Genomic DNA, 23,179 nt, shown 5'->3' with positions numbered 1-23,179 from the left:
GCTGTTCTAAGTGTTTTATGTGCATCAACTTGTATATTCCTCAGAAATAAGTGTTTTATTGTTCCCTGTTTTACAGATGAAGATGCTAAGACAACAGAGTGAAGTGTCTTGCCCAGACTTCGACAGCAGGCGGGCGGTGGAGCTGCTAAACGACACAGGTCTGCACTTGGCCCCCGACACGATGTCACGTGCAGCGAGGGCGCAGCTCTTTGAACACTGCAGCTTTAAAATAAGAAAGATTAGGTGGCATAAAACATGCACCGTTTTCCCTTTCCTTTTTTATTCCTCTTGGTTGAAAACAACTTCTTTTTTTTTTTCCTCCTCTCTAAATAGCACACTTCAGAAGTATCTAGGAAGCCACGGAGACAAGTTAAGCTCTGTATGAGCAATTGTTCCACCAACGGAAAAATGCCTGCCTGCAATTCTTCACAATCCTCTGGCAAGCCTTTCTGAGCAGGTAAATGACTCCATCGCACCAAAGAGCCAAACTACTCCTTCCCTGCCACTCTCTTTCCAGAATACAGAAGAGACTTCAATACGTCCTACCAGGTTATTAGAAAAGAAACCAGCTGTTGCTTAGTTCGTTATACGGCAGCTGACAACAGATTTTAAACACAATAAAACAAAACCATGTATACCTTTATTTTCAATATCACAGAAACCTTTTCTTGCTTTATTCTTTGCTATTAGGCTGCGGGTTCGTCCACCGCTGCTCACTGTCTGATTCTAAGACTGTACCTGCTCATGCATGCCTGTCTGGGACCCAAAGAATGCCAAGTGCTAAATTTAGCACTTGGAACAAAGAACAGGAAGTTTCGCAACAAAGGCAGTATTTACTTTTTATTTTTATGCTCTTAAGGAAACTATGTCTCTTCTAAATTTTCTGTGTTCAGCAGCTCTCATAGGTGGTGGTGCATCTTAGTTCAATGAATGAAACACAGTAGAAGCAGAGCATTCTAACGGTGCTATTCTGCACTGCAGCTTTTCTTAATTTATTCACTCATTCACCGTTTGTTCCTTTAGGGCTTGGTATATGCCATTTGCTGTTCCATCATGAGATACTGGGCACTGTGGGATAGAGACACATTAGTGAGATGGTTTCTGCCTTGACAGAATTCATTTAACCTACATGAAAAAGTCTATACACATGCTTTAACACAGAGGAAACTCTGGTAGCATCTCAGAAGAAAAGTAACAACCTTTTCAGAGGCTGTAGGAGTTGGGGATTGATAAAGAGAGATTGTCTAAGTCTCCGGATAAGCTAGCCATTTAGCCAGGTCAAGGTAGCTCACCCTATGGGAAGGTCTCGAGAACTTTCTCTGAGCACATGAGAGATGTGCAATCCATGTTTATAAAGACTTCGCTTGCCACCATCTCTCTCAGTGTTGTCTTTGTCCCTGGCTCCCATTCTAACACAGCCCAACAAGTTGTGACTAGTGCATTCTGCTGAATAAGGACAAAGCTTAAGTCAGATGCAAATTTCTTAATGCTTCCTTTCCACTTACTGACACTTGCCATTTATATGCAAATGTCAGTCTTTTCTCTGATTTTTCTGCAATGCTTGGTCCCGCCAACTTTGCCCTAACCCAGCCTTAGATAATGGAGAGCTGTGTTAACTCTGGATCCAGATTTAACTGTTTGTCCACTCAGTAACTCAAAAAACCAAAAGTCTTGGGTCATTATTCTTCAGGAAATAGCTCTCCGTAAAGATGTACATCGGAGTCCGGGTGATAATGGAATCATAAACTATGGGTGTTAGTCAAAGTGCTTAAAGGTAAATTTCCTGGCTGGATTTCCGCATCCATGAAAGATGATCATTTTTCAAAATCTCCAGTTTAGCAATCTCATGCCTTTGGCAGAAATGTGCACTGGTGGATTACTAACAGGCTTGTTGAGCACATACATACCCAATCAGGACTTTTCACTAATAGATGCATCGGCATTGATTTTTCTGTTTTTCTTAAATGCTTATTTCTGATGAAATCTGTCCAGCCTGCTCAGAGGATGAAAGCTGAGCTCTGCATTATTTGTAGCAGCTTAGGGTGAAATAAACGCTTGCCTAATACTGTATGGCTCAGTGCCCCTGTGTCATAACTATGCATGCCATAAAAGCAGTGATAAACATGATATATTTTTATAACTCTGAATGCTCTGTGTGTCAATAAAGTATTTTTTAAACTGGATGAAGGCTGCAGTGAACCTGCCTCCCTGCTGAAGCACTGAGTCCCAGTGTCCCGGGTCTGATTCAGCCCAAATGGCAGAATCATAAATCGTCTGTGATGAAATTAGGTGCCTAGAGCTTGTGGCATATACAATGTTTTAGTCCTAATGGTCTGAGAGTTTTTTCCCTGATATGCATTGAGAAACGCTTCCCTTGCTTCTCGTTGGGGAAATGGATCGCAGCCACAATCGACCAGATGAGCTAAATGACCTTTCATTATTTGAAATGCCCTGGGATTTTACAAGAGGAAAAGATCCATATATGCAAGAGGAAGTGCAATGTAAACTTTTCAAAGGCACTTTAATAGGCTGCTTTTAAAATATAATTTAAATGTGGAGGAACCCCAGTATGGAATACTTATATTGACTGAAGACAAGATGTCTTTCAGACTTTGGAGGCACGGCGTTATTTATTCTGTAGCAAACAGCAAATAAAAGATGCTGTCAATAGTATTGCTTTTGTCTACACAGGGCTTTGTATTTGCTAAAGCATGTTATGTTTAGTTCTTGCAATAATATCCAGAAGAAAGAGTTGTGTCTTATTCCATTGTACAGACAGTGAGCTTAAGAAACTCCACAGTCAACAACAGAGCGTGCCAGGATGGGTTAGACCAAAATTGTTCTTTCTGTTACCCGCCATTGTCTCCCCAATATTTTAGTAGGAGTAGCAATGAGCCATTCTATAATGAAAGTATTTTGCATGTAGGACAATGAATAAGAAAGTAAACTTTAAATGGTACGCTAGTCGCTGATACGACCACCCCTTCCGTCTTTACATATAAAGGTCAACAGCAAACATCGCTATATTTTTGCAATACCTGATGAGGAAGACATTGTTATTTCTCAACTTGCAAGCTTCCAAAACAGGCTGAATAAGAATACTTTCTCTGCATTGATTACAAAAGACACATGTTTCACATTTCCCCGAGTCAACTCTCTGTACCTGGGTACCATTGTTGTTAGGGATTTGATTTTGTTTAATTTTGTTTTGTTGTCTTTGGAGATAGCTAAGTGGCTGTGAGAGGAATTAGTGTTTATTTAGGACTATTCATCATGCCTGTTACACAATTCAAGGCCCAGGGCTAACCACTTCACATCTATTAACAGCTCAGTCTCCAAGCAGCTTCCTAAATTAATCTGCTTGCCAAAAGTATCCTCTGATTCACAGTTAAGAGGGAAAGGAAATCCTCCAGTTCCCTGGGATAGTGCTCATTAGCATAGGGCACATATAGACATTGCAGATCTCCTGGGATTTGCTGGTATTTACATACTGTTTGACATGCATTAGGATGTAAAGGATGGGCACTCTAAAATGTTAGCCCGCTGGGCAAATGAACTAGAATCAAATGCATACTGTTAGCACTGCTTTCCTGTTCAATTACACAGCGGTTTGGTTAAGAGTGGAGTTGACACAAGCCTGCCAATCCCCATTCTTTATGATAGTCAAATGTCAAGTACGTTGCAAGCGAGCATTGGCATATGACAAATCGATACAAAATCAGTGGTAATGAGGGCTTTATGGAAGTCCAGGTTACACACTTAGATGAGGATAAATGAAACTGTAAGAAACGAGGTCAGGGCAGATTTTAGGTTCAGGCTCCTCTGGTTCTTCTTAGCGGATATGCTGTTTTCATTCTCCTCTGTGATAATACCCTTTAGAACGTAAGTCAGCTGAGCCACAGTCGCATCCCCGTTCACTGTTCCTAAGCTTCTCGATGCTGCAATATACTTAACACCACGTACAGATGTACTGTCATGCACGTTTGGTTTACTTCTTCATTGACGATGGATTCCAAGTACAGAGGAGTGAAATGACTTGGACTTCAAAGAGAGTGACAAAGTGTGTGAGATCAGCAATAAAAATCTAGGCTCATTAATTATAGAATTTAGAAATTTTCAATTTTTGGCCCCTGATCTTTCATGGTGGCTGGAGTTTTGACACCTCTCACCTGAGCGAGTGTGTCAGGAATGCTCAAAACGTCTTCCAAACAGCAGAAGGACCATTTGAACTGAAGAGGAGTCTTCGGGCATGCCATATTCTGGGAATACAGACTTGATCAAATAATTTGATTTCTCTGAGACTGTTTTTATTTCTCAGATAACAGAAGCAAAATATGTATCACAGTGTTTGACACATATTGGGATTTCTGGTATATATGAAGCATTCAAGATACAATAGCAATTATTCTTAATTTGCTTTTCTTCACCACCATCACCATGGAATATTGGCAAGGTCTTAGACCATTTTGTCATAGATCAGGATTCACATACCTGTCATTCTACAATTACTCTGTGTGTCTCTAGAAACATCTCTTGTCCTCCCAGAATCTCTGTAACTCCATCTAAAAATTGAGGATAACAGAATTATCTAGGTGCAATATTGTAAGTAGAACAGTAAAGATCACATTACAAATCAATAAAAATGAAAGTTATAATATTTATTAAATAACAATGTATACTTATAAATATGTAATTTTAAATAGATATAATATAACCTATGCAATATATATGTGCTATAATATATGAATGAGACATATATTGAAATATTATATTATTTATTATTATCATCATTATTCACATTTATGAAGGGACACATTTAACCATGTATTTTTGCCAGTGAACTATTTCTACTCTAATTTTTAAATGCAGAGAAATTAGCAAGGTGATTATAGTTACAAATCTTTACCAAAAAAGGAGTAAAGAATAGAGATTTTAAAAACCAATGATTAATGAGCTTCAATCCCTAACTGAAAAAGAAAGAAAAAAAGGACTTTCTGAGGATGACCTCTGGGTCTTTCCTCTTTAGCTACATTCTATTCTCATGTTTATCTCTTTTCAGGATTGAAAAACATCTGAATGGTCCCTCATTCAGTCATTAAGAAGGGACCAGGAACATAACACTCCACTCTCTTCTCATTTGAGACCCACCTGCATGGAGATCACTGGGGCACTAGAGTAAGGATGACACTATCAATCATTACATTTTGCATTTCTATAGTGATTTATTCTTTGCAAAATTGATACTCATTCATCCTGCAAGAACTTCATCCATTTGGCCAGGCCTTCCATCCTGTTGGTTTATACTAACTGGTGATGAAGACGCTCAGATTCTTTAGTCAGAAAATGTTTGTTTCCCAAATCTATAGAAGTAGCCTAGCTGATTTTAAATTCATCTAATACGAAACCATTTTGAATTAGGCATAATTAACAGCAAAACAAAAACAAAAACAATAACATTTTAACTAACTGGTTTACACTTCTCCCTAGTGCTCTCATTAGATAACAAATGTTGGGACATTTCTTCTATGGCAAAGACCTTATAAATGAGGTACATTAGGGGTGAGGAAAAGAGGCTTGGAAACATTGAGCAACTTGCTGAGAATTACTCAGCTGGTGAAGACCAAAAGTTGGATTTGAACTCGGGCAATCTATGTTTGCAGTCTAAACTGATCATTTTTATAACACATAGTATTGTCTTGCTCATCAGTTTCATATTCTCAAAACATAGAGACAAGGTTAAGGAGATTACACAAAGTCTAGAATAAATGCTTGGGAGACTTGAGATTTAAATGTGAAGATTCTTCTTCCTTACATTAAGAATTCTGGATTTGGGAGTGAGGGCAGAATTAGTGCGAGATAAGATTTTACATAATTCCATTTTTTTGACTAGCTGTGCAAGCACAAAATTCAGCGATCTCTCACCACCAATATCCCTCGCTGTTGTTTGCCTTGCAAACATATGGAATTGGCAATTAGCAGTTTACAGTCCTGATGTTTCACTTTCGCTGTCATCTGAGCTTTTTCTCAACTTAGTACTGTAGAAACCTGCCAAGCCTATAACAAGCTTTGAGAGATGGGGCCCAGCACTTGGGGAAACAGCTGACGGGCTGATCTGACCTGGTCTGCGTGTGTGTGTCAGCCTGTCTCCATTCTGTTGCAGTAACTTCCCTGGGTCCACAAATTTAAGTTTGTTTATGTAACTTGGCAGAGCACCCTGGCCGTGATAATGTGCTATGTTGTCTTCACAAGAAGATTGAAGGCCGCATGGGTAACTCAGGCACTGGGTGGTAAAGAATTTGGCTTTGCCCAAGGAGAGATCTGGCTACTGCCCTCAGCTTCTAGGAGGTAACATTTGTCATACTTAATAGAAGTGCATTTGTTAAAGGTGGAGGCTGATGTCAAATCTTAGGGTGCAGCCAACAATACCTGATAGTCTTAGGGTGGGGGCTGAAAATGACAAAAGGGCAATCTTGTGATTTAGGTCGCACAGGATCAGTTGATCTCGAAACTGAGTCCAAGCATGAAGGTGATTACTGGTCAGTCATGTGTACATAATGGAGCCTTAGTGAAAACTCTGGGCATTAAGGCTTGCATGAAATTCCCCAGCTGGTGATAAATACTCTAAGAGACTTGTCAGATATCAATGCTGGGGGCATAATGCACCCTGAACATTTGTGTTGGAACCCTCCCAGACCCTACCCTATGAGTGTCTTCCTTTGGCTGGTTTTATTCTGTATCTTTTCCCTGTAATGAACCATAAGTGTGAGTATAATAGCTTTTAGTGTGTTCTGTCAGTCCTTGTAGTGAATTTTCAAAAACAAAAATCATCTTGGGGACTCTCAGAACTTACAGTTGGTGTCAGAAGTGAGAGCAGCCTTGGTAACTGTGACCTCACGCTTTGCAGTTTGGCTAATTACGGGTGGGTACACAGAAAAAGAGAGACAGAGAGAGGGGAGGGAGAGAGAATAGCCAGCCTTGAAACTGGTGATTATATCCAAATCTTGGATCTGTTCCACCCTTTGGATAGCTTATTTCAACTCCGTGATTTTCCACCTGATAATATGGGGGTTGACACAACATACCTAGCAGGATTGCTGTGAGGATCAAAAAAGACCGTAGCTGCAGGGTGTTCCCAGCGTGATGCCTGACACCTGGTAGGTGCTTCGTAAACATTAGTTTACTGTTCAAAATTCAGGACAGGCTCTTGGAAGCAATCTGAGGAAAACCTCTACCCTGGGCTGAGTATAGCCATTTCAGACACAATTGTTGAAGAACTAGAAGAGAGTTCGGGGTGGTGGAAGGATGCTGCATCGCAGGTAGCAAATAGTTAAAGGTGAAACAACTTGCCCCTTCCTACATGCCCACAGAGAAACAATTCAGTAGAGCTTTTGAAGAACTGCTCTTGAAAGGGGGAGACCGAAGTTCTGCTGATTGGAGTGACTTCTTTGAGGAATCACAAGCTATGGGGTATAGACAGCATGTAAGTTCATGTATTTCTTCAAAGGGCATTTATTAGAATTTTTGATGTGCCTGAAGGATTATCAGGTAGAAGCTGAGGAATTATCAGTTAACAGACAAAATTCCTCTTCTCGTGAAATAAACAAGTAAGAATACAACGTACATGTCACGTACTAATCATTGCTGTGAAGCAAAATGAAGCAGGCGAAGTGGATGGAATGTGAGGAGGGCACTGTTATTTGATCATAGGGGGTCAGATGAGACCTTCCTGGAAAGATGACGTTTTAATCAGACACCTGAGCACAGGGAGTGGACAAGCTTTGTCAGTATCTGGGGAAGGATGTTAGAGGCAGGGACATCTTAAAGTGGGACATTCCTGGATATGTTGGAAGAGCAGCAGGAGACCAACATGGACTTAACATTTAATTTTACTAAAACTCTCTAGTCAATTTATACATTTTAATTTAATTTAATCCTATTTCAATGTAATTTTTTTAATTGGACCAAATATTTCTACAGACCTCTGAAGGAATGTGTAACTAAGAAATAAAATTAAAAGAACTATGTAGTGGGACTTCCCCAATAAGTTATTAAAAAGTATTATAAAGTGACAGTGAGTAGAATATAGAGAGGATCCAAGAATCAACAGCCACGTTGGCGTAATGGCAGCAGCCTGGAAATGCTCCCTGAGATCTAGTAACTAATGTCTAAAACCACTACAGAACCATCAGAAACCATTAGTAAAGGGATAGATTATTCATTAAATTATATGGGGAATTTTTGCTAATTGGAAAATTAATAAGTTAGGATCTCCCCATACTCTAGGCACCAGAAGTATTTTTCAGATGAGTTAATTTTAAATATAAACATTGCAATCTACAAAAATGGGAAGACATCATGGATTAGTATTGGGACCATCTTAGGTTAGAAAATGGTTTGCAACATATTTAGTTCAAATATAAATTAAAAAAAACATACATACATTAAATTACAGTAAATATTTCTCCAAAATTACTTGTGATTAATGTTTTCAAATCATACAAGAAGAAAATAGTTGAAGGGAAATGGCTACACAGGACATTTTTCTGATATCTCAGCGTTTTTCTGTATTTTTCAGTTTCTTCTGTGTTCTAACCATAAGCCTGTTGGTGTTATCTGAAATTTGTTTTTTTAACCCCAAATTTAAAAGTTGTACTCATCAGAAGTTTTAAATTTAACATTGTTTGCCATCAGTCATGTCCAGATAATATTTTTAAATCATGCTTCCCCATACAAGAAGCAGAGGAACTTAAATAGGCTTCAGAAAAGAACCATCTTGCTTGGATGGTTCATAATATTTCTGGTCGGTCATAATATTTCTGGAGACCATAATAAAATCCCCAACCACGGAAGGAGACATTTGAGAACATTTGGATCCCACTTTGAAAGTAGGATGTTTTATTTTCCCCTCCATTTCACTCACAATCAGAAACATATGGGATACTTTATTTGCAGGCTACAAAAAACAAATCAAACAGGCAATCCTGCTTTGGAAAGAATTTATTCTTCCTGTGGCTCAGGAGTCTAGCTCTGTGTCTGCACTTGCAAGCCGTCACTTTCTCTCTAGAGTCATCAAGGTTAATTGCCATTCTGTGCCCTCTGTTGCTGCCTCCACCCTGCGTGACATTATCAGGTCTGGTCCCATTTACCCTCCTGACGCTAATTATTCTGTTGTCTTCTTTTGCTTCTTGGAAATGGGTTGTTTTACCTGATTTCTGCCAGTTGCTCTGTTAGGATTACTACTTGTGTGTTTGTTTTTCTGATGAGGCCCCGTATCTCTTTCTTTGAGTCTCCTGGTTCTCTACCCAAAGGTATTCACTAGTCGCAGGCACCTCATTCCTACAGGGTTTTGTTGGTGAACCTGGAAGCAGGTGACAGAGGATGCGCCCACTGCTGATCCCTAGGTGTCGCCCCTCACTCACACACAGCAAAGGAGTTGCTGAAAGCTGTGTTAACTACCTCGCTACATCACATACAGATTACCCCCACTATCCAAAACTAGAACATTCCTATAAAACCATTCATAATCTGAAATGGCATAAAGCAAAGAAGCCATTATCTCAGGACACACCTTGCTAAGGGATGCACACACAAAAAAATGGAGATACAGCACAGAGACTCACAGACACAGTTCCAAGCTACGGCGGCTGGATGCTGGGATGCTGAGTGTAGTTCTCAGGGAAAGAGCTTGGTGGGGCCACTCTCACAGCCCCAAGTGCTTGCTGCCTCTCCGAGGGCTCGCTGCAGAACCAACACTGAACAGTGTTTTTGCTTCTCATCTTTTTTCTTAACAATGAAATCTTCTTCAGATTTCTTTTGGTTAGCAAAAAACAGGCACTAAAGCAGGTCTTTTGTAAAAGTGAAGTGGTGTACAGCAAACTTTCTTCAACAGGAGAATACTGTAGTGGTTACATCTTTCTCTGTTGAACCGGTATTTTCTGCAACGGGACGTCGTGACTGAATGGAGTGGGAAGACAGAAGCGGCTTTTTAGAATCAGACAGAATTTGCTGCTAGTGGGTTAAATCTAATCATTGATTTGTGGAATGTTTTAGAGCTTGAGGCCTCTCTTATAGCTGCATTTCTTAGATGTTCAACAATATTAATGTAACCTAAACTATGCTGATAACCTTGCCTTTTTTTCCCCTTCTCCTTGGGACCTCTCCTCTTTAGACTTCATTTCTGCCTGAAGATGGTTTAAGAACTCCTAGCAAAGGTTCTTTAACTCCCTTCTCCATCTTAAGAATATTCTAGCAACCCCCAAACAAGTTCTTCGAATGTATAAATGGTGACTGAGAACCACAGAAAGGTGAATAAAGTATTTGTGAGATATATCAATCGTAGCATGGAATATCAGTAATTTGAGTCAGGGACTAGATCTTGCTTTAGACACTGGCACCTCGGATATGCTGAACAAAAAAAAAAATGTTAATGGAACAATACTTTCACAGTGGGAAGAGGTATCTAAGTGACTTGATCCAAGCACAAATCTATAAGTGTTTATTTTGCAGATCACAAAAACAAAACACAGTGATTTGCAAAATATTAAAAAGTAGAAGTATTCGCATGTAGGCATGGGTATAAAGTTGCAGTAAAAAATTAAATATCAGGAAATATGGATGCCTAAAGAAGGCTTTCTCTGTGACACTAAATTTTCATCACTTTGGGGAAGTTAAGGATTTATGACCAGACCCATTCATGCAGGTGTCAGAGGTAAGAAGTTGTTGCGTGGGTTATGGTTTAAAGTCCTTCGTGAAACTCATTCTTATTGACTAGCTTACTGGTCTTTTTCCATATCCTCGCCTTATATGGTGCTGATGGAGAATGCTGACTGATACGTTTTTTTTCTTTTCCCTCTGCATAAAAAGTTTTAATTTTTCCAAACAAAAATTTTCAAATGGCAAATGAACAGAAATTCAAAAGTTGCAAATTTGCAGCTGTAGGCTGTGGGGAGAGGAAAACTGTATCCATCAAATCTGCAAAATATGCGAGCACGTAGAAAAATCAATTGATTGGCAGCTGTGGGGATTTATGTCTCTCTTTAATTGCTTAAAATCAGTGAGTTGGGAGACTTCACTAGACTTGGCAGCATTTCAAGTTGAGGACTGTTCCTCTTTCGTAGGAGACTGAGAAGGCTGAAATGTAAATGATACCTTTAAAAAGAAAAAGGTAAGAGAAAGGAACAAGGGAAGATAATGGACAAGTTACAACCAGAGAAGATGGAGGAAGTTCAGTGTCATAACCTTAGGGAAGGTAAGGGGGGAGGAAGTTCAAGGAAGTCTAGAATTTTTATCATCAAAGGCAGAGATGTTAACTATCCTAGACTGATACAAACAAATATATTTTAAAAATAGCAGTTAAAAAACCCTCAGCATTATATAACTGAGAATAGAGTTTTAATAAGAGGAAGTTATACTGCTGGAAACTTACCCAAACAATATACATTTTATACATTAACTCGGCTGTTAATTTATCAACAAAGTAGGCTATGATGGGATAGTTAAATATTATGAGCCATTTTCCATTTTCTTTTCCTTCTGAGGGGTCTAGTTACTAACTTTACTTTTATTATAAAATATTCCAGAAAAAAAAAAACCTAACAACAGAATATAGTAGATAATATAATTATGTGATCAATTTTGAGATTTCTATGATTCTCCTTGTGTGTGTGCATGTGGGGGATAACAATTTCTTTCTGGTGTGAGGGAGAGATTTCATTACCTATTCACTCAATAAACATTGTGTAAACAACAACTCTGAACCAGACTCAGAAGAAAAAGATTCAGCTTGTAACTCAGAGATTTACCTAATAATGTTAGGATACAGTATCAGTCAGGGTTCCGTCCAGAGACAGAAATTTTTCTCAGCATCGTATTTCATTGTTTCTAGAATGCACGTGTTTCCACTTTCATCATCTCTGAAATCTTGAAACATCTTAAAAGTAGTGGTATGTTATCATTTAATTAGATGCTTTCTAAATCCATGGAGGTGAAGGTCATGGAGAACTTCTAATTCTAAAAAAAAAAAAAAAAAAAAAGTTATTGGAACCCAAGGAAGCTACATCTGTGGATTCTCAGCTGCTTGTAACACTGAAGGTGTGGGAACTAGGAGGTAAATATAAACCTCATGCTTGTCATTGCCCACATGTCTGCCTGTCGCCACAGGGGGAAACAGTTTCTTCTTTTCCATTTTTAACATTTCATGGGGTGCCTCTTGCTGGTAGAGTTTAAATAGAACACTGTTGGCAAGAGAATCTGCTATATAGTCTAAAGGCTTTCAGCTCCTATACCACAGGGAATAACTGAAAGGACAGAGATAATGCTGACAATCTCTGTACAGACACATCAAATAATGAGCAAAGCACTTAAGCAACGTTGAGGTGTAACATTTGGATATTTGAAATTGCAAGGTACTAAAGGTAAATTGAAATTTGCAAATTTGCTAGTTTTTTAAGTGAATTTCATATTTTATAGACTGTAAAGTAGGTATAATTAGCAAATTATATTAATGAGGAAGTTGAAGTTATAAAAGGTTGATTTTTCCAAGGTTATGCATGTACCAAGTGTTATGGTCAAGATTTGAATCCAGGTTTTTGAAAGATCAAAACCCATGATTTTTCCCCTGCACCAGGTTACTTCCCACTAGAAAGCTGAGGAAATAATGCTGCCACATTGAAAATACATGTTCAATACACAGAATGAAGCCTATCATTACAGGAGTGATGAAAAGGGAAACTTACAGAATTATTTTCTCTTATTGCTTTAGAATAGGGAAGATTTCAGAGATCACAAATTGTCCCTACATGCCTCTTGAGGTCTGGTGGATGTTGCAAAAATAAATCATTTTTACTTTTGATAAAAATTTTGTAAACAATGTGTGGATTTCTTTTCCTTCACCACTTTTTTGGTAACATCTAAATCCTCAGTTTAAAATATTTTAATATTCTAAATCTTATATATTCTTAAATCAAGGTAGGTTTTTGTTTTTATCATAGTACATATGTTTTTCTGTCATATTGCCAGTGCTCTCCTGTTCTGATTATTGCATATTGGTATAAAAGCTAGCATTCTAAATCCCTCTCATTCATCTTGTTTTCCAGCTTGTCTGATATATATTCACTTATTTTATCATTTTTGTTTAGAAAATTGTCGTATCACACTTCTAAAAAACACCATGGAAATTTTTGCTCAGATTCCTTCATCTTCCAAATTAAAGCCTCAACTGGAATCATTCCTTCAGGGGTTCTTCATATTTTCTGTGTTTCTTAAGATTTTTGCTGTAGCCCTCAGTAATGCTTTGTAGATTTTCTCATAATAGTTCCTGAAACTTTCTTTTTAAGTTTATTCCTAAGTATTTTGTCATATGGTTAGTATTGACAATGTCATTTATTTTCCATTAAGCTTTATGTTTTTGTTTTTTGTTTTTTTTTGTTTTTTTGTTTTTTGCTGGTATAAAGAATATATTAATTAAAAAAAAAAGTTTATCACAATCTACCCATATACTCCAACACATTTTAATAGTTTGTTTTTTTGTCTAATTATACAATGATATAATCTACAAGTAGTTCTAATTGTCCTGCTTTGGAATTTTATTGCTATATTTCTTATTTTCCCCTTCCTCTTCCTTTTCTTCCTTTATCTCATCTTTCTCCTCCTCCTCATTCCTCTTTTTTCTTTTCTTCCTCCTCCCCCACCTCTTCCCTCCACTGTCACCATCCTCCTCTTTCTTCTCCTCTTCCTTCTTCCATGACGGTTACTAGACCTTCCAAAGGATTGACAGTTGTGATAGAAAGTGATGGTGGTAGTAGGAGCCTTGCCTCTGACTCTATTGTTAATGGCTGGTGTAGTATTGAACAACTCTTGGATTCTTGTCATAAACACTGCATGTTTACACTGTATTATTTTTAATATCATGCTGAATTTGATTGGCTAGTACTTTATTTAGATTTCACATTTAAACTCAAAAGTGAGTTTTCTGTAGTTTTACTTTTATGACCTATTTCTTATTTGAAAGTAGAAATTGGGACATTTTCCACAATTATGTGTTCTTAATGTTGTATTGAGTTTTATAACCATACTTTGTCTAAATTCTATGTTTAACCAGTTTTATTACTTACCACTGGTTATTTTATACCAACACTTGCATAGTGGCTGTTCTGCTCATCTCGTATTAAGAGGAAATTACTATAACACACAGCTTGCTCTGTCCCTCTTGCCAGATGCTATGCATAAGGTCTACTCTGAATTCCTTGTCATTCACTCACTCTCATCTAAGAAGGACTTCACTGGTTACTTTTGTTTTTCACAAAACCTATGTCAGTATCTTCCATCCTTTAGGATGAAAAAAAACCTTTTGAAGCCAGTCTGTTATTTTACCTACACAGAAGCAGCTCTTTCCACCTAAATGTCTTCTGAAGTGTTTTTAAATCTTTGAAATTTATCTTTTGAAATTTCAATTTTCCTTGTAAATCACATCACCTGTTTTACCCCGTAGGATTGTGATTGCTGAATTGCTAATATATTTTAGCTAAGTTTTCTTCCATTTTTGTACTCTTTCTGTTCTGTGAGTTTTATTATATTTTTATGGGAGTGTTTCTTGGCTGTGTCATCCTCTACTCAGAACTTCCATTGGCTTCCTGTTTTACTCAGAGCCAAAGCGAGGGCTTAGTTTTGCCCTCCAAGGTACGGATGGTGCTTCTCCCTTGCTTCTTTGAGCTGTCCCTTACTTAACTCTCACTTGTCTCACTGTTGGCTATGACACTTGTCCTTCCCTCTTCGTGGAATGTTCTCCCCATAAACAAATGCACAACTAGATCCTTCACCTCCTCAAGGGTCTTGATTCCAAACTCACCCTCCTATAAAGCTTCCTCCAATTTTAATCTCCCATTAACATTTTGTGTTCCCATTGCCTGATTTACTTAGTTTTCTTATCATTACATGAAATGCTTTGCATTTTACTTACACATCATTTTTACTGTTGGTCTATTTCATGGAAATATAAGCTTTACAAGGGCAGGGCTTCTGTTGTTTTGTTTACTCCCGCAACCCCTGTTCCCAGAGTGAGGCATGGCACTTAATAGCTGTTGATTGAGGAAAAAATGCACAATGGGAGAGTTGTGAGTTAAGTTTTATTTAGGTCAAAATGAGGACTGTAGCCCTGGAGACAGCCTCTCTGATAACTTTGAGGAGCTACTCCGAAGAAGTAAGGGGAGAGCTCAGTATATGTAGGTGATTTTGGTGAAGGGGGATACATGCACTCACGCACACATTTTGGCAGAAGGTCGCTGCTAGTCACAAGCAGGTTGCTGCTAGTCATGAGGAGCCGACGTCTCCATTAATGATTTTAGTGCTTTTCTAGACATGAGGAGATGCAAGAAGATGGGTTCATAAAATCTGAAAAATATCCAGCTATCTGAAGGCTTCTTCTGCTAGTTTTTCCCAGAGCACAGAGTGTCCCATTCCTGATCTCTACCCTGAACTCCCTTCACAGAGTGTGGAAGATTAGCATCTGCGGTGGCCAGTGACTTCATTCTTGTAGTGCCAGATGGTGAGTGACAAATTTTAGTTGGCAATGAGACTCAATAAATCTCCTTAGAATGAATACATAATGAGATTTGATTTAAAAAATGGCAATAATGTGATTGATTACTTTGGGAGTATGATTTGCAATATCCAGACTACTATTGGAATTTCCACCTGGAATTACCACTGAGATGAAGGCCTAGGACTGTGGAAAGGGACATGGGCATCCCTTGGACCAAAGCTTTCTCTTGGATGGTTTTGTGCTTTATAGCAGTGGGTGCTACAACCAACACAGTATTATGAAAGCCACGATGCTGGCTGTAGTAGCTCTAATGCTGCAATGTAAGAAAAGCTAATATTCTTTTGCAGAGTTCATCCCAGCCAGGGTTGTATTTACTCACTGATATTTACATTTTATAGCAATACTCCTAGAGTTCACTTCCAAGCAGTATCCTTGTTAATGTCCAGTCTGATTGACTGTGAAAGTATTTTGAACACCATCTCTGCTTAGAGATTTAGAAACACCATCGTTGGAATTCTTTCAAGAAAAATAAATTGTTGTGGAAGGTCTGAAATGTTTTAGAGTCTCACTTCTTCTTCTCTTCATTGAAGTAATTATTTTCTGTCTGGATTTGTGGTAGAGCAGTTTCTAAGAAAGTCAACAATAACGTTAGTGTAGAACACCCCATAAACTCTCATGGATTCCATTGGCAGTTTCCCTTTTGCACTCTTCCTCTGCTCTAGAATGGTCTTCCCTGTATCTTGTACACTGGAATTTTTCTTGATATTTTCCTTTTGGGTCCAGTGTTACCTTTACAGAGAGACAAGCCCTGTCTGCATTGTCTAAAGTAACTCATCACAATGGTCTCATTACTTGATTTTTTTTTCAACATATTGTCATTACCTGAAGTTATTCACTTATGTATTTCTTTATGTATATATGTAGTTAACTGTCTGTCTGTTCCTTCACTAGGTTACAAGTTCCATGGTGGCAAGACCTTGCTGTCTTTGTCAGTACTGTATCCCCAGCACATAAAACAGTGCCTGGCACATATTAGACTTTCAATACATATTTTGTTAATGAAACAAATTAACATTGATCTCCTAAAGTAGCTTGACAGGTTCTCTGATGTCATTACTGAGGCATGAGGCAGGGGTTATAGAAAATAAAAACAGAAAACATAAGAGAATAGCTCTTAGGACACAAAATACAATGAAAGGCCACCCAGTTGCCTTGTGAACTGTTTTATCATGTGTGGCATCTGGGAGCTGCTCATACCAGTCCTGTATTCATTCTGTCAACAACCTGCTGCCACAGCCATTGGAAGTGATGCATTTATGTACCAAGGCAAGAGAGTTACTTTTGATTTTTTTTTTCTTGTAACACATTCAAAAATACAATTCTAAAAGATAAAGTGTCTGGGGGAGGATAGGTGTGAGAATTGTATGATTCAAACCAGAAACTTACATAAGGGTTGAATCTGGCCTCAACATAAAGTGGTAGTTGAATTTTGGAAAACTGAAACGATGTTATTTGGCTGAGCTGTAGGTGCGCTTCAGTGATATTATATGATTTTTATTTGAATAGAAAAAAAAAGGCATTTAACTAAATTCTTATTTACATTAGCACTAGTCTCCAATATCACCTACAAATGTTATGTTTAGAGGTGTATCATATTTACTGAGTATTTCTATGGCAAAAAAATATATGCTGGGTCATTCATTCATTCAATAAATATTTTCAAGCAAAAAAAAAATAAATAAATACCAGGCAATGTGCTAGGCTCTGCAGATAAACAGAAAGCATTCTCTGTCCTCTGGTTGTCAACACCTACTACATAAAAGCCAATCTGCCCTGCAGTGGAGGCAATGTGAAATTATAGCATTATCAAGGGCTATTGTGAAAAATTAAAGTATCGTAAACTTTGGGACTAACCATGTGACTGGCATCCAGCGAAAGCACAAAGATCATCCAAACCTACGTGTGTGTGTGGGAGTACTGGGTTGTGTCTGAGGTGGGTGTGTGGATTCAATCACAATATGGTTGGATAAAGAAACGAAATACAAATAATACGAAAGCCAGGCAACCAATGTTATCTATGAATCTTTGATAATGGATCCAGACATTCAGAGGAAGATCACTAAAGCTGCTCCAATTGCATAGTCTTAGTCAATTTAAAATAATAAGCTTTGAGGGATTAATGAGTTAATTTAGTAAAAAAATAGAAGGGAGCTGGTCATTGTAGACCAGATGAGCAAGACTTGATGGAGATTCGATTAACTAATCTTTAAGGCCTCTTGCTATCTAGCAATTTATCCATTCTCTTTTGGATTACAAAGATAAGTTATAGCTAGATAAATTAGGAAAGGCCAAGAATATTTTTCTAGGCAGTGGTTCTCAAAATGTAGTCCCTAAACTTGCAGCATCAACACCACCCAGAATTTATGAGAAATGCAAATTCTCTGACCCCACTCCTTAACTCTGTAGGGACAATAGTCTACTTTCTAACAAGGCTTCCTGGTGATTCTGAGTTATACACAAGCTTGAGAACCACTGTTCAAGGGCATGGGTATATAAAAAATTTATTGAAAAAAGTAAGAAGCAAAATTAAAGGTCAACTATGACTGAGATGTGGGTTTGCTATCAAGTCGCCTGACAAGTGAATCCCAGAAGAAGTATTTTTTCAGTCTCTTGGCGAGGAGAGCCCGAGGTGACCAGGTTCCCTGAGCAGCTTATCTGACTTCTTCTTGACCCATATATTTAGTCTGTACGTTTCCTGTGTCATGCTGTTCCCTCCCTCTAAATACCCTTTCTTTCTGTCTCCATTTATGACGTCTACCCATTTTTGTTAAGTCTTTCATAAAGTATCAAAAGATTCCTTTTCCTGAAAACTTTTTTATACCAGTGATGTCTATGTTACTTGTCAGTTTTTTGAAATTTCATTTATTGTTTAAACTTTTTATTGAACAGTGTATATACAAAAATGTGCCAATATCTCTTGTGTATAGATTGAGGGGATTAAAAAAATACACCTATGGAAGTAACACTCAAAGAACAAAACATTGCCAGCACCCAGAAGCCCTGCTTATGCTCTGTTCCAGTCACTACCTACCTCCAGGATGAAAACACTGATTACCTCTGACAGCTTATATCAGTTTGGGAAACTCTTACCTATAATTGTTCCATTTGTTTTTATTTTAACCAAATGAGTTGTTTGGGTGTAGATCCCTTTTTATTGGATATTTCATTAGGTTGCTGAAGTAGCACTTCTAATAGCAACATGGAATTTTTGAAATATCATTTCTAATAACCTGTTGTGTCTCCGAACCTCTGGCAGAATCCATGTTCTTTGAGATTTTTGCAAATTGGGAAAGAAATCATCCAGCATATTATCTGCTCTAATCAGGGCAGCAAAAAGCAACAAAGGAACTATACAGGCCTTTAAAAATCTCTCTCCAAACTTCCTTGTTCTCTGACACCTGACTACCTCTTTTCTTTCAATCAAATGGCCTGAAATCAATCCTTCATCTCAAAACACATGCTCCTCTACCATCACCCTCCCTTCCTCTTTGCAGACCCTCTTTGACGTGTCCTGCCCTCCTTTCCCCTCCACCTGGTAACCTTGCTGGAATGAGAGAGGTGTTAATGTAATAGGGAAGAATGAATCTGACTCCATACTAGATCTATTCCTTTAAATTTCCCCCCATGCTCCGTTTCCTGTGCTTAGTCCTGCCGGTTGCACACCTTTGGTAAAATAATGTTACCTAGTGCCTGAAATATACAGGATAGCCATTCTCAAGGCTCTGACCTTTAAGGATATAACACTTTTTCATTCATACAGAGATAAAAAGTTGCAGAACAGAGGATAACATTTGTCTTGTTGGAGGTTTATAGGAACATTGTGACCTGACTCACATGGACAGCTGCCAGAGCAAAGGATTCTGACACCAAGAAGTTTGCAACAACCAACCACATTCCCTCCCCCTTTTAGTATAAAAGGAGCCTGAATCCTGACGTGGGTAAGATGGTTCTCTAGGACATTAGTCCCCCATCTTCTCCATCTGCTGGCTTTCCAAGTACAGTCATTATTTCTTGCCCCAACACCTCGTCTCCCGATTCCCTGGCCTGCCACGTGGAGAGCAGAATGAGTTTGGACTTGATAACATTACTTTTTCAGTTCTCTGCAGCACTGGCTTACCCTCTTCAGAAATGATCACTTGTACCAGTACTTCTTCTCTGGTGTTCATCCATTTAGACCCTCAAATGAAAGCTCCAAGAGAACAGGGTTCCTGTCTCATTTATCGTTGTCCTTATAACATTCAAAATGACCTGACACCTAGTAGGTGCCCCCAAAAGCTCATTTGAAGTAATGAATTATATGCATGAGTAACAAAGTTTTAAATCAATAAATATTTCAAGTGAGAGATTTTTGAATTTGAAACGTCTTGGCTCTGCCAATGATGAATCACTTGACCCACTGAGTCATGAACTTCCCTGTGCCTCAGATTCCCCTTTCGTAAAACTGAAGACTGTGAAGATATCCCAGGTCTTGAACTCCACAGCGAGCATAAAGGAAATATGTGAAGATGGGGATGATGGCAAACAGGCCTTCTGAGGAGCTGCCTCTGCTAAACTCCAGGAGATTATTGTGAAGGGAGAATGTGCATCTAATATTGCTTCAGATGCTAGTATTTCTAGAGATGCTGAAGCTCCAGATGTTTCCTCAGTGAAACTCTCATGAAATGTGCACAATGAATTCTATTAAGAAACTGAAAACACCCTTAGCTGAAAAGCATCCACAGCATAATTAACTCTTTGTTTTGGGGGCCAGAGAAGCACCAGCCATACTTTGAACCATTGACCATTTCATCATCCTTAAACAAAAATATATCTCAGGGTACAATTCATCAGATTTCTCAAGATTTCTTAAACATAAAGAGAGACTTGTAAAGGACATCTTTTTATATTTCTGAAAGAGTGGGAGTCGTGATCTTTTTCTCAAAACTGTCTTTCCTCCCTGTGTACATACTTTTGTAAAGTGACATTTTGATATCAGACCATTTGATATATGTTCTGGTAGCAAAGTGGCCATAACTCAAATTTCAGGGACCGCTGCCTTTCCCAGAATTTCATACAAAATAAGTCAATGTCTAGATATGAATATATACTCACAGAGTTAAAATTTCCTACACATTTAAATTTTATTAATAATCATGATGTTTAGTAAAGAAGCCAACTAATGAAATATTGAAACCAACTTAGACATAAAGCAATTATGCCAATAGGGGAGTGATTGAGCTAACTCACTTACTTGACAAAATATTAACATGTTCAAAAATGACAGGAAATCTCTTTTGGAAGAATGAGAAGATAAATCACATCTAATGTCAAATAAAAACAGCAAAATTCTATAAGATATTTGGAATATGAAGCTAAAGTTTTTTAAAAAGTTGCTGAATTAAAAATGCTGGTAGAAAAATATGAAGAATGGATGGGTTAGGGAGGGAAATTATAAGTAATTACAATTATAAAATTATAAATTATAAATGAAATCTTTTTATTTTGATCTCCATTTTCTGGATAATGACTATCAATGAAAATGTTTTCCCATATTTGAGTGTTTATGAGTGTATGTATATTGCATCTTCTGCCAAATTTATTGCATAATGTAGAACAGTTATCTATATTGGAACAAAATGAAAACCAGCCATAACATCAAGCAGGGTCTTATCCTGCTCTGTTCACGTTTTTTATCTTGAGTTTGATAAGTTTTTTATCTCAACTCTGCTTTGCTCTGCCCGTATGCACATGACTTTCTTGCAAATTCAGATGAAGGAAGATTTAAAATGAGACCAGACGCTAATTTCCTCAGCATCTTCTCTTAGACAAATTGCCAGATGCTCCCTCGGTGGGGGAAGATGAGCTGCAGTGGTTGTCACAGGGGTTAGAAGAAAACGCCTAACGAAGCACCTGCAGGAACAGGTTAAGGCTGAAACCATCTCTGGGGGAAGCCCCGGGGCGGGCTCGAGCCCTCACCTGGGCTCTCGCAGGTCAGCACATCTCACCTGGGCTCTCTCAGGCCGGCGCGCCTCTCCCGGGCTCTCTCAGGCCGGCGCGCCTCTCCCGGGCTCTCTCAGGCCGGCGCGCCTCTCCCGGGCTCTCTCAGGCCGGCGCGCGTCGGCCGGGCTCTCTCAGGCGGGCGCGCCTCTCCCGGGCTCTCTCAGGCCGGCGCGCCTCGGCCGGGCTCTCTCAGGCCGGCGCGCCTCTCCCGGGCTCTCTCAGGCCGGCGCGCCTCGGCCGGGCTCTCTCAGGCCGGCGCTCCTCGGCCGGGCTCTCTCAGGCGGGCGCGCCTCTCCGGGGCTCTCTCAGGCCGGCGCGCCTCGGCCGGGCTCTCTCAGGCCGGCGCGCCTGTGCAGACTGCACTTGACACCCTGAGAAAACAGGCCTAGAAGGAAATGTCAGCGTCGTTCCAGGGAGTTCATTTGTTGGCAGGCTATGTCGCAGTGTTCCAGGGAGACGAGATAAACTCTTACTCAGAAGTTCTACTTAGAATTCGAAGCACATTTACCCAAAATTAAAGCATCGTGTTTGATCGGCTTTTACAGGCCCAGACTCATTCAAAAATGAAGGGAGGGTCATGTATTCCTGGAAGACTCCTTCTATTTTCGATCATGAGTGAGGTAGACTCAGAGATGGGGGGAGAGGCAGATTCACGGATGGGAGAGACAGGGAGACTGACAAACAGAAGCTGCTTGACGGTGTTCATTGCTAAGCAGATGATAAAAATGTCTGCGACCCTAATGACAAAACCAGCCTCTCACGGGAGGATCATTTGAGAGAGTCTCCCAGGCAGATGGAATGCAGTACAGGGCCCTAAAGTAGAAATGAGCTGACAGTTATTAAAACCTGAGAGGAGGCTGTGAGGACCTGGTAGGTAAGGAGTGAGGCCTGGGGGAGGCGGTGCTGAGGAGGAAGACAGGTGCAAAGTCATCAGGGCCTTTTAGTACAGGTTGAAAGCTATTTTCTTAAACACCTAGGAAGCCTTTGAAGTTTTTACCCTGGGGACTTGGGATGATCTGATTGCCGTGTTTTAATGATCGCCCCAGCTTATGATGACACGCTTTTCAATATTTCCATTTACAGTCTTGCCTCTGAGCATCCAGGCTCTAAGCCAAACCCCCAGACATAAAATGGTGACATGATTAGGAAAAGGCTCACTTTAGAGCACCCGTTCTGGACCAATCTGTAGCTTTTATGGGCACATTATCACCGCCCCTGAGCCATAACGGGCCCCAAATTGGAGGCAGCGTTCCACCTGAGTCATCATCCAAACCGCTTTATGAAGCCGCCATCACATGTCTGGACAGTCATTCAATTACTCATAAGGCCCGACTTTTCTCAGCTTCCGAGGGATATCAAAGTCACAGATCGAGATGCTCATACTAACACCAGTTCGAGTGATTCGGTTTTCAGAAACAGCCACCAAGCATCTCTCCACACATTCAGTGTAACAAACACGGCAATGGTACAGTTTTGTAATTCAGTGAAAGTTTTTTTTTCTTTTCTTTCTTTTTTCACTTAATCCTATCCTAGTCCTTCAGTGTCTTGGTCAAAGGCAAATATCAGTCCTTTGCCAGAGTCAGGCTATTTCAAACAGAAAAA

At 39.2% G+C, this 23,179-nt stretch overlaps 1 long non-coding RNA gene across 2 annotated transcripts; it reads right to left on the bottom strand.

Annotated features, from left to right (window-relative positions):
• Positions 1-827: 827 nt before the first annotated feature.
• Positions 828-22,718, bottom strand: LOC141574915 (uncharacterized). 2 transcript variants are annotated; one of them, XR_012502054.1, is made up of 5 exons: positions 21,583-22,718; positions 11,802-12,009; positions 9,621-9,954; positions 4,492-4,562; positions 828-1,068 (listed from the first exon to the last, which is right to left on the bottom strand). It is a non-coding gene; the product is annotated as an uncharacterized LOC141574915 (long non-coding RNA). The 2 variants fall into 2 exon arrangements; XR_012502055.1 differs by lacking the exon at positions 828-1,068 and adding an exon at positions 1,081-4,259.
• Between the last annotated feature and the right edge of the window lie 461 nt (positions 22,719-23,179).

Source organism: Camelus bactrianus, chromosome 24 (assembly GCF_048773025.1).
Source record: "Camelus bactrianus isolate YW-2024 breed Bactrian camel chromosome 24, ASM4877302v1, whole genome shotgun sequence".
NCBI classification, from domain to species: Eukaryota; Metazoa; Chordata; class Mammalia; order Artiodactyla; family Camelidae; genus Camelus; species Camelus bactrianus.
Note: the sequence above shows the minus strand (reverse complement) of the source record. Positions and strands in the feature narration are given on the sequence as shown.